The sequence below is a fragment of the Mastomys coucha genome, unplaced genomic scaffold (assembly GCF_008632895.1).
Source record: "Mastomys coucha isolate ucsf_1 unplaced genomic scaffold, UCSF_Mcou_1 pScaffold14, whole genome shotgun sequence".
NCBI lineage: Eukaryota > Metazoa > Chordata > Mammalia > Rodentia > Muridae > Mastomys > Mastomys coucha.
Genome location: NW_022196896.1, coordinates 122,932,734 through 122,943,070, shown reverse-complemented (window position 1 = coordinate 122,943,070; position 10,337 = coordinate 122,932,734). Strand labels below are relative to the sequence as shown.

Below are 10,337 nucleotides of genomic sequence, written 5' to 3'. Positions count from 1 at the left end.
ACTGACTAGGCCATCCTCTGCTATACATATGCTGCTGGAGCCATGAGTCCCACCATGTGTACTCTTTGGTTGGTGGTTTAGTCCCTGGGAGCTCTGAGGGTACTAGTTAGTTCATATTGTTGTTTGTCCTAAGGGGCTGCAAACCCTTCAGCTCCTTGGGTCCTTTCTCTAGCCCCTTCATTGGGGACCTTATGCTCAGTCCAATGAATGGTTGTGAGTCTCTACTTCTTTATTAGTTGGAGACTCTTGTGTATCCTCCATGACTCTCAATCCAGAATGACATGAGAAACACCTTAAGGTGGAGACTGGATCTCATTTGCCGAAGTTTCCCTTCCTTGTTGATGTGACTGGTTTCTTTCCCTGAGGGCACCCCTCCCTTATTCTATTTATCCTTTCCTTATCTCCATTTCAGCACAAACCTTGGCTCCAACATCAAATTTCCTATATTTTCCATTGTGCCACAGGGAAGTCATTTTATTAGATTTCTTAATTCCTTTTCCCCCTCCAAACTTTCCATCTACTAATTAGGATGTTTTATAGCTGGCCATTCATTTTATGAGCATAAAGCTGGGTCATTGGTTGGATCATTGGAACATTCTACTGAGCATGTATTTTGCCATTCTTAAAACTCCATCAAAAAAGAGACATTAATAGGCCAGGCAGTGGTGGCACACACTTTTAAACCCAGCACTTGGGAGGCAGAGGCAGGCAGATTTCTGAGTTCAAGGCCAGACTGCTCTACAGAGTGAGTTTCTAGGCAGCCAGGGCTACACAGAGAAACCTTGTCTTGAAAAAACAAAATAAAACAAAACAAAAAATAACAACAACAACAAAAAGACATTGATGGGGAAGATTTTTCAGCAATGTGGCTTTATGTTTTTCTTAAATTTATATTAACAAGTAATCCATTAAACCCCTCCAAACAAACAAACAAACAAACAACAATGTGGATGAAAAAGGCCGGAAAGTTCTAGATATTTGTGGTTTCCTAGGCGTATGCTCTTAGCTATGTGGAAGGCTGAGTGTGCAGGGGTATTTGAGTTTGTTAATTCAACATCAATCAGGCAACACAATGAGATGACTATCAAAACAAAATTGTTCATATCTAACAATGAAACCACTATTCTCCAAGGCTAGGTGAAGCTTTACTCTTTGAATTAATATTATTTCTTTCTTTGTCTGGTCATGAAAAAGTATCAGAATCTGCTGTAGTCTAGGAAAAGGGAATCAATATTTCATTTCACTTGCTAGCAGTCCATGAAGAAACCACTAGGGCTTGCATGGCCGGTGTTTGCCTCTATCTGCGTGTGCTGCATATGGGATCCATGACTCTGTGGCAAGGTTGTCAGTATTACCAGCTTTTCTTCCATTGAGGAGGTTGGTTTTAGAGAAGACACTTACGAATTCTTCAAAGCCCTCCAGATTCTCTGGGTGCAATTTCTGATGTTTCTTCAAACCCACCACTTTTCCTCCATATCTTTTTTGCAGAAGGCTTCTCCTCATGAGTCAACCAGCATGGCCATTCTTGAGTAGAAATGGTGTTTCCCGTCCTTACAGCAAAGGTTGAAAAAAAAAAGTTGTTAAAATTATGATTTTGTTTCTTTTTCTGGCTAATCATCACATTAAACACATTGAGTCATCAACAGCTTGTGTGGGGTGGGAACAACATACAGGCAGTTGACCTCCTAACAAAATTTACTAATATCTTTACAGGACTTGCTAAATAGATGAGTATCTCTAGAACACAAAAGTTGTGAGTCATGGTTAGACACATGGATATATTGAACTACTGCTTTTTAGTTCTCAGTGTTCTATTCTCTGGTTACTGGAGAAAAAAATGGTGATGATGGCATCTGAGCATAAGAACTCACCCTTATGTATTCCTGTTACCTGACAGTTATGTCAGTTTAGTCATTACCACAGTTATTTAATTACATTCATTTAGTGAGTGGGGTCAATGTAATTATTAGGTAAGAGCTGCAGTTGGGATGATGGATAACATAATAAGGACAGTTCTACTAGGTTTGTGTATGGAGATAGTCAGGACCCTGGAACTAAAATATGAAATATACTTCACCTGTAAGATGGGGGGCCAGATATCAAGAGAGCTACCAGAAAACCTTTTGGGATACAGAAGTCCAGGAGCAAAGCCCTTCCACATACTAGTTTGTTCGTTTCCAGATCTTGCTCATAAGCATTCATTGGCCCTGGTTGCTGCAGATAGCTTCAAATCATTTAGCTTCCTGGCTAAACTGCCCATATAAATACACATAAACATACACACACACACACACACACACACACACACACACACACACACACATATATATATACATCATATACACATACACATATAGATACAGATACACATATACATATACATCATACACATAGACACACATGTTTTGTCTTTCACTGGTAGATGCACTTATCTTGCTGCTATAAGCTAGTGGTACCTCTAATGAGGCACCAGTATCTTTCTTATCACTATTTTCAGTGTCCTTCTCAACCCATATAACAATATGTTCAGCCCATCAAATGTTTTGTTTGCTGTAGATGTAGGTACCTGGAACAGAACTGAAGCATCATCTCATTTAGTGAGGGCCTAGATATCTTGATTATCTTAAAGCTCTTGCTTCTTGTACCTGTGGTAATTCATCCAGACCTTTCTCTTGAGTAGAATGGCCACTCATACCCCATACATGTTTGTTTCCTCTACTGCTCTGTCCAAGTTAGTTCAGTGTTAATTCTGATCTTTCGACCAAGAGTTCTCCCTCACAATCTGGTAACTGTTGTCAGAGCGTAGAACACATTTCGGCCTTTAGCCTGGTCCTTCTGGTGCTACCCCCCAATCCCAGACTCCCAACTTCCTTGAGATAGTATCACAGCACAGCTTGCAATGCCTGAGTCTCCATTGTTAAAGCCCTGCAACACACTATTCAAACAACCTTGAAGGACATTGAGAAGACCAGTCTGTTGCAATTTATTAAAGCAGAATGTTGGATTCTATTTTATTTTTTAGTTTACATATGTTTCAGAGAACCTCTTATTACAACTATGTTTCCCTTTGAGGTTTCAGAATATGGTCCATGTGGAGACAATTCATCGCTTCCTCATTATGGAGTGATTGCAGACAAGGTCATGGCTCACTGTTTCTCGGCTTCTTCCCACAGTCCTCTCTGGATACCAACAGTCTAATGATCTGAGAAGCATCCCAGAGATGTAGCCAGTGATTTAAACCATTGTCACTGTTACCTTGACACACACAGTGAATACTAAGTTGAAGATGGAATTTGAGGTCTGAAGACAGGTTTTGTTTCAGGGATCCATGGGTGCTAACTGTGTAAGCCCTCACTTGGTTAACTGATTCTCACTGGGTTTAGATGACTCAGGTACTTGTCATGCCGGCAGAGATGGAGCCAGCTAATGAGGCATCTCAGCTCATGATTCTCTCCTGCCACTCACCCTGATAAACTGGAGAGAGAAATGCTGTCTGCAGATGGTGTTTTGAGTGTGGGGTTCAAAAACACAGTTAAGTTTCACTTAGGCTGTCAAACTTACTGTGCTCTTACTTGATGTAGGATGGATTTGATAGAAGAAACCAATTTATACGTAAGGCTATTTGATTAAAGAAAAGGAGTAGCCCTCTGGGCCAAAGAGAAAAATTTAAACTGAGCCACTTTGGAATAGAAAGAAAAAGAAAATAGTTAAAATAATTGTAGACCTGACTTGCTGCAGACCACCTACCTCCCATATTATTTTTTCAGTCCAATGCATCTCCCTGGTAGGCTGTTTCAGATGACACATAACTATGGTTGTCTACAATAGTTGGAAGAGCAGTTATTATAGCACTTTCCTGTGCCCTAAACTTCTTTGTAAGGCTCTTTATTTGTCATAGCTATCTTTCCCTTTCTACTGTCAAGAGAATGAAAATTGAGTGAAGTGCTCAAAAACAGTACTTGTATAATAAGGGGCATAAAGTTGTGTTCAAAGACCTATATTATGAAAGCTGAAGATGCCTGTGTTGGCCCCCATAGACTCTTGTTTGAATGCTTAGAGCGTGGCCTGTAAGAAGTGGCACTGTTAATAGGTTTGGCCTAATTGGAGGAAGTTTGACTTTGTGAAAGGAAGTTTGTCACTGTGTGGGAAGGGCTTTGAGGTCTTAAATGCTCAAGGTATTCCTAGTGTGAAACAAATCTAGTCTCTTTCTGGCTGGCTTTGGAGAAAGATGTAGAACTCTCAGATCCTCCGGCACCATGTCTGCCTACATGCCCCTATGCTTTCTGCCATGGATGATAATGGATTAAACCTCTGAAACTGTAAACTAGCCCTAATTAAATGTTTTCTTTCATAAGAGTTGCCTTGGACATGGTGTCTCTTCACAACAATAAAAACCTAAGACAAATATTGGTACCAGAAATGGCTATTGCTGTAAGAGACCTATCCATGTTTTGGGAAGGATTGTGGAAACACTTTGGAACTTAGGGTTAGAAACACAATTGAGTGTTGAGACCACTGTGGGATGTTCTGTAGGAGCTTGGAAGATAAGAATGTTGAGAGCAGTGTAGAAGATGCAGGCCTGGCTTGAGAAATTTCAGAGGGAAGAGTAAAGACTCTACCAGGCCTGTTTTTTTGATTTAATATTCTGTGATTCTGGTTAGGTGGGGATGAAGAATCAGAAGTGATTAGCAAGATATCAGAACTACTAAAATGAAAACTTTGTGTTACTGGGACAATTGATGCTGGTTAGCTGGAGCTAAGAAATTGGTGGTGATTAAGAAATGACCAGCATGATTAAGGTGAAATCTTCTGGGAAGTGTTTCTTGAGAGCACAAAGAAGCTGTGTTCCAGAGTCAACAAAAGTTGCATCTCAAGAGTCACCCAGGTGGTACTGGTTTTGAAGGCATGAAGGGGTCATGGAGAGCAGATAAAGCTTGACTCTGTGAGAAGCTAAAGAAAGGCCACTGGTGAAGGTGCAGCCTCAGTGGTAGTTGAAGGCCCAGAACTGAGGGGATTATGCAAAGAAGTTGAGCCTTTGCACCATGAAGGGAATCTATGAGAGGCTATTGGTAAAAGTATAGCCTAATTTCAGTGGAACACAACAGGATTTTGGAGATGCCAGTACCATGGGATGACCACTACATACAGCAGTGGCAGTGGACTGGAGTCAACCAGAGCCTAGAGTGCTACAGAGGGCAGAGCTGGAGAAGTGACCCAAGCCATTTGGAGGAGCCCAGAAGCTCTTGTATGGATTCCAGACATTGGGCATTGAGTAATTTAATACTGTTGGAGTTTATCCTTGCTTGGTTCAGATTGTGCCTGCTGTGCTCTGGTTCTTGCCTCATGATGAAGCTATTTAATTTAATTTTGACTTTTACAGGAACCTATAGCTTAAAGACCTTGAACTTTTAAAAGATTTTGCATTCTTAGAGAGATTGGGTATTTTAAAGAGATTGAAATTTTAATGTTTGAGTTTGTAAAGACTGTGGGACTTTAAAAAGTTATCTATGTTTTCAATATGAAATATTGGAGGGATGCTGCTTATTGCCTGGTTCTTAATGACCTGTTCAGCATGCTGTCTTATAAAACCCAGGACCACCAGCCCAGGAGTAGCACCACCTACCATGGGCTGGGTATTCCCCCATTGATCACTTATTAAGAAAATTCCCTACAGGGATGCCTACAGCCTGATCTTATGGAGGCATTTAAAAATTATTATTGTTATTGTTATTATTATTATTATTTATTCACCCTACATTCTGCTCACTGCTCCCACTCTCAGTCACCCCCTCCTACAATCCTTCCCCCATTCGCCTTCCCCTTCTCCTCTGAGACAGTGAGGGCTCCCCTGGGTACCCCCCAATCCTGACACATCAAGTCTCTGAGGGTCTAGGTGCATCCTCTCCCACCAAAGCCAGACAAGGCAGCTCAGCTAGAAGAACATATCTAACAGCTAAGCAACAGCTCCTGCCACAGTTGTTCAGGACTCACATGAAGATGCTTATGTGTGGGAAGGTCTAGGTCCAGCCCATGGCTCTATGGTTGGTGGTTCAGTGTCTGTGAGCCCCAAGGGTCCAGGTTAGTTGACTCTGTTGATCTTCCTGTGGAGTTCCTATCCTCTTAGGAGCCTATAATCCCCCCTTCTATTCTTCCATAAGAGTCCCCAAGCTCCATCCATGTTTTGGCTGTGGGTGTTTGCATATGAGTGAGTCAGCTGAGTTAGAGGACAGCCATGCTACCTATATTCCTGTCTGCAAGCACAACAGAGTGTCATTAATAGTGTCAGGGATTGATGCTTGCCCATGGGATGGGACTCAAGTTGGGCCAGTTACTGGTTGGCCTTTTCCGAAGTCTCTGCTCCATCCCCTGTCCCTGCATTTCTTGTAGACAGGATACATTTTGGATCAAAAGTTTTGTGTTTTGGTTAGTGTCCCTATCGCTCCACCTGGGTTTTTGCCTGGCTACAGGAGGTGTCCTCCTCAGGTTCATATCCTCAATGTAGTGAGTCACAGATAAGGTCACCTCTATTGATTCTTTGGCATGGAAGCATTTTCTTAAGTGACTCTAGCCTATATCAAGTTGACATAAAATGAACTGGCACTGATAACCATTATTGTACAGCAATGTTGTTGTCTTTTCGATGCTGATCCTGATCTTTCAGCTCCAAAAAGCTTTTGTTGGTAATTTTTTTTTTCATTTTCTACATGAAATACCATGTCATCTAGAGGTAGACATTTAAAATCATATTCATTTTCTGTATGTGCATGTGTACATATGCGTGGTTAACCATATCATGCTTGTGCTTTGACACACATGTGGAACATGAGCATAACTTTCAGGAGTCATTTCTCACCCTGTATTTTGTTGAGAGAAGTCTTTTTTTATCTCTTTTCCCTTGCTGTACTGCTTAGCACAGGTAAACTGCCCTAGGAGCTTCTTATCAATTTTTCTGTTTCCACTTCCTATTGGGAAGGGAGTTGGAAGGCTAGGATTCTGTGAGCTTCTCCATCTGGCTTTTGACATGGTTTCTAGGAATAGAAATTAGGATTTCAGGCTTGTACAGCTTGTCATTTCCCCATTGTAGAAAGACAGAGCCACTTTTTGACTTCCTCTTTTCCAATATAAATAATTTTTAAATTTATCTCACCTAATTATTCTCAGTGTGATCTTCAGTCTTGAGTGAGGTGGACGTATTAGAAGCAGGCAGCGTTTTTGCTCCCAAGTGCTCCCAGAACAGGATAGTATTCATGGTCATTGGCATGCTTTGGATTATTATTTGCTATCCATGGAAGCATGGAAAGTGTCTAGAACATTATTCATCTTTTCCCATATAATGTGAATACCTTTAGCTTCACCAGTGCGAACTCAGATTTAACCGTCATCCTTCTAGTAGTCAACATGCTGCTATTTTTATCACTAACAGCTCTGGTCTGACATTTACTATGCTAATTAGCAAAGTGTAGGCTATTGAGCGTGATACAGGTACCAGGAGTACTTGTACATCTTCCTGAGTATGAAAAGAATGCCAGCAGGCCACTCCCAGCTGCTGATTGCTATGGTCACTAAAGTCTCCTACTTCTGAATCTTTGATGAGGATGCTTATAGCCCCCATGCCCATTAGAGCTCAGCCAACATCACATACCACAATAGCTCAGTATATAGGGTGAGGTATTTCAAAGTAAAGTGCAGTCATTATAACAGGTGGCTTCCAGACTGGCTAACTCAGGGAACTGAAATCATCAGAAACCTCACCTCCTTTAGTCTCTGTTCCGCCATCTAACTCTGTCCTTGCCTATTGTTCCAAGCGGTGACAGGCCACCACCCATGTTCCAAGTTGCATTGCCTATAGCCCTGGCACTGTCTATGATGATATGTCTATTGTGTGCGCGTCTCCGTGCTCCTTGTTAACACCAAGGACACTTCAGCCAGGAGCCACTCAGCCAATTTCTTTTCATCTGATTGGTCAGAATTATATTATACTTTATGGCAATTGTGATTAAGAAAAATAGGGCTATTTTTCATATTAGCAAGCAAATGTTTACTTGCAAGTCATAAAATGCATACACAGCCTTTAAAAAAGGAATTTTGTGAGAAATAATGAAGGAGCCAATTGGAAAGGCATCCATCATGGGCGATTACATGAGAAACGTATCCATATTGTCTTAAGGGCAGTGCCTCCCTTTGTTTACCCACCACCCCATAGCTTCCTTTAGTCCCTCTTGCCTTTGTTCCTTTCTGGGTGGATCTGTCTTTGCTGCCATCCTGCCCACATTCACTAAGAGTCTTGAGTTAATTCCCTAACCTCTTGTGATAGAGAAAGGAAGTCTTAGGTTTAATGAGGATGTCTAGCTTTGATCCTTAACCTAGGGTCACTTCAGGCTCCCTGATGGTGTCTTATCTCACTGCTGTTGATCATGCTAAATCTGGGATGGATGCTTCAGGGACAATTTGTGATTTGAAAGCACAGAGGTCAAAGGAAAATACTTGCTACAGTTTTATAGACACTGAAACCACCTCTTAAGAGTGCTGTGGCCGGGTTACCAGCTTCCTTCTCCATCCATCCAGACCCTTGGCTAAATGAGTACTTGACACTTTTTTTTTCCTTCCTTTTTCAAGTCCTCTCTTTTCCAGCATCTTCCTTCCCCCTGGCTAGTTTTAAGATTAAAGAAACTGCAGTGTTTTTTTTTTTTTAAAACCACACTGGAGAACTTGTGTCAGATAATAAGGGCATGCTCACTAAATATTTGCCTGTCCAATGTCCTTAGAGAAAAGTCAAGCTAAGATTCAGTTTCCTAGAAAAAAAATTAAATAAACTTTGTACAAATTGCAGAAACTGAAATTGTTCTTAAGAATCTTTGGCTTATTCACATAAAATGACCACAATAAAATACAAAGACCGGCAGCATCCAGCTATAGCAACAACAAACAAAACCCAGCGGGTCTAGATGCTAAGGGTGTAAGATTATTAAGAAGAAGATCTAGTTAAGGAAATATTGACAGACTTGGCTGTTTTGTAAGCTTTCATTATGTATGAGTCTAATTTAAAATTAGTGCCCAGAAACCATACATAGCATTTTAAAAAGTATAAATGTGCTTCAAATTATATACTTACACTCATACCAGGAAAAAACTTATCAGCTGCTCCATGTAGTAATTCCAACCTATGCTTCATGCTCTTTGAGTAGCACACACAAAGCACACATAAATACATACTGTCCCAGTTTGGTGACCCCTGGTTTTGTTGACAGTGTCACTCATACTCTTAGAGTGCTCTGTCTTTCTGAATTCCTCTCTGGTACTCACAACCAGTGATTGACAGGTCTACAGATTCTGCCTCTAAGCAACTCTTCTGCTTTTCTGCTTTATTACTTCCTTATTTCCACTGCTATCATGGCAAAATGTTATTGCTGGGAACTCCTAGTGGAATTCCTTGTTTCTGGTTGCCTTCCTCCTGTGTCCCACACTGAATGTAAAACTGCTCCTTCTGTAGACAGCTGTGACCGCGGCCTCTGAAGGCATCAGAATGTCATCTTTAATTGTCTGTTGTCTGAAGAATTTTAACCATTCATTGTGTCTCTGTGTATTCTGCTCACCAACTACACATGTGATGTTAGCTTCTGCAATTCCTGCAGGTATCTTATGGATGCCCAGATTCGTTCCTATTTTAGCCCTCTTTCTCTTTGCACACACAACACACACTGCCCCAGTGATCTTTCTTGTCAAGACACTCCCCATCTTTCATGACCTAAATCAGATGCCATTTATCCCATAAGGCCTTACTTTCTGACTCCTGCCCCTCTTTAGTAAGCTCTTCCCATTCTTCCTCTCCAGAACCGTCTTCTAGTATTGTACATATTCTGGTCAAATTTGCACTGTAGTTGGCTGTAAAGCTGCTTTATTAATCAGTGTTTGTAGAGCCCTGTTAACCAACAGATCATTACTTTGGATTGATTCTGCATTCTTATACTGCATTCAACTCGCTTATTTCATGCTAATATCAATGTGACGAGAGCTTTTCCTTTCTATGCAGTCCAGCAATGGAGAAAAAGCCTAGAACAGAATGAAAGTCCTATCTCTTTTCTCCTGGACCACACGAGGACATTCAATGTGCCCATAAGAATGTCTTTTATACATATCTTACTGCTCTCTTTCCCTCCTACGTGCTTTTAGTACCAGCAAAACTTCCTGCGACATAACCTTCAGTTCTCTATTGTGATGTCTGTCTTGCTTTCCCTATTTATCACATATTTCAGAGTGTCATGGCAATGCTGGCCTTTCCTCTTCATTGTCATTTCTCTTTCTGTTAGTAACAGACTGACTTTTTTTTTTTTTTTTAA

The 10,337-nt window shown here is 41.0% G+C and overlaps 1 long non-coding RNA gene across 1 annotated transcript in view; it reads right to left on the bottom strand.

Annotated features, from left to right (window-relative positions):
• Positions 1-947: 947 nt before the first annotated feature.
• LOC116089330 overlaps positions 948-10,337 on the bottom strand; it is a 27,297-nt gene continuing 17,907 nt past the window's right edge. Inside the window, exon 4 of the long non-coding RNA XR_004118284.1 lies at positions 948-1,550. This is a non-coding gene — a long non-coding RNA (uncharacterized LOC116089330). The remainder of the gene's footprint in view (positions 1,551-10,337) is intronic.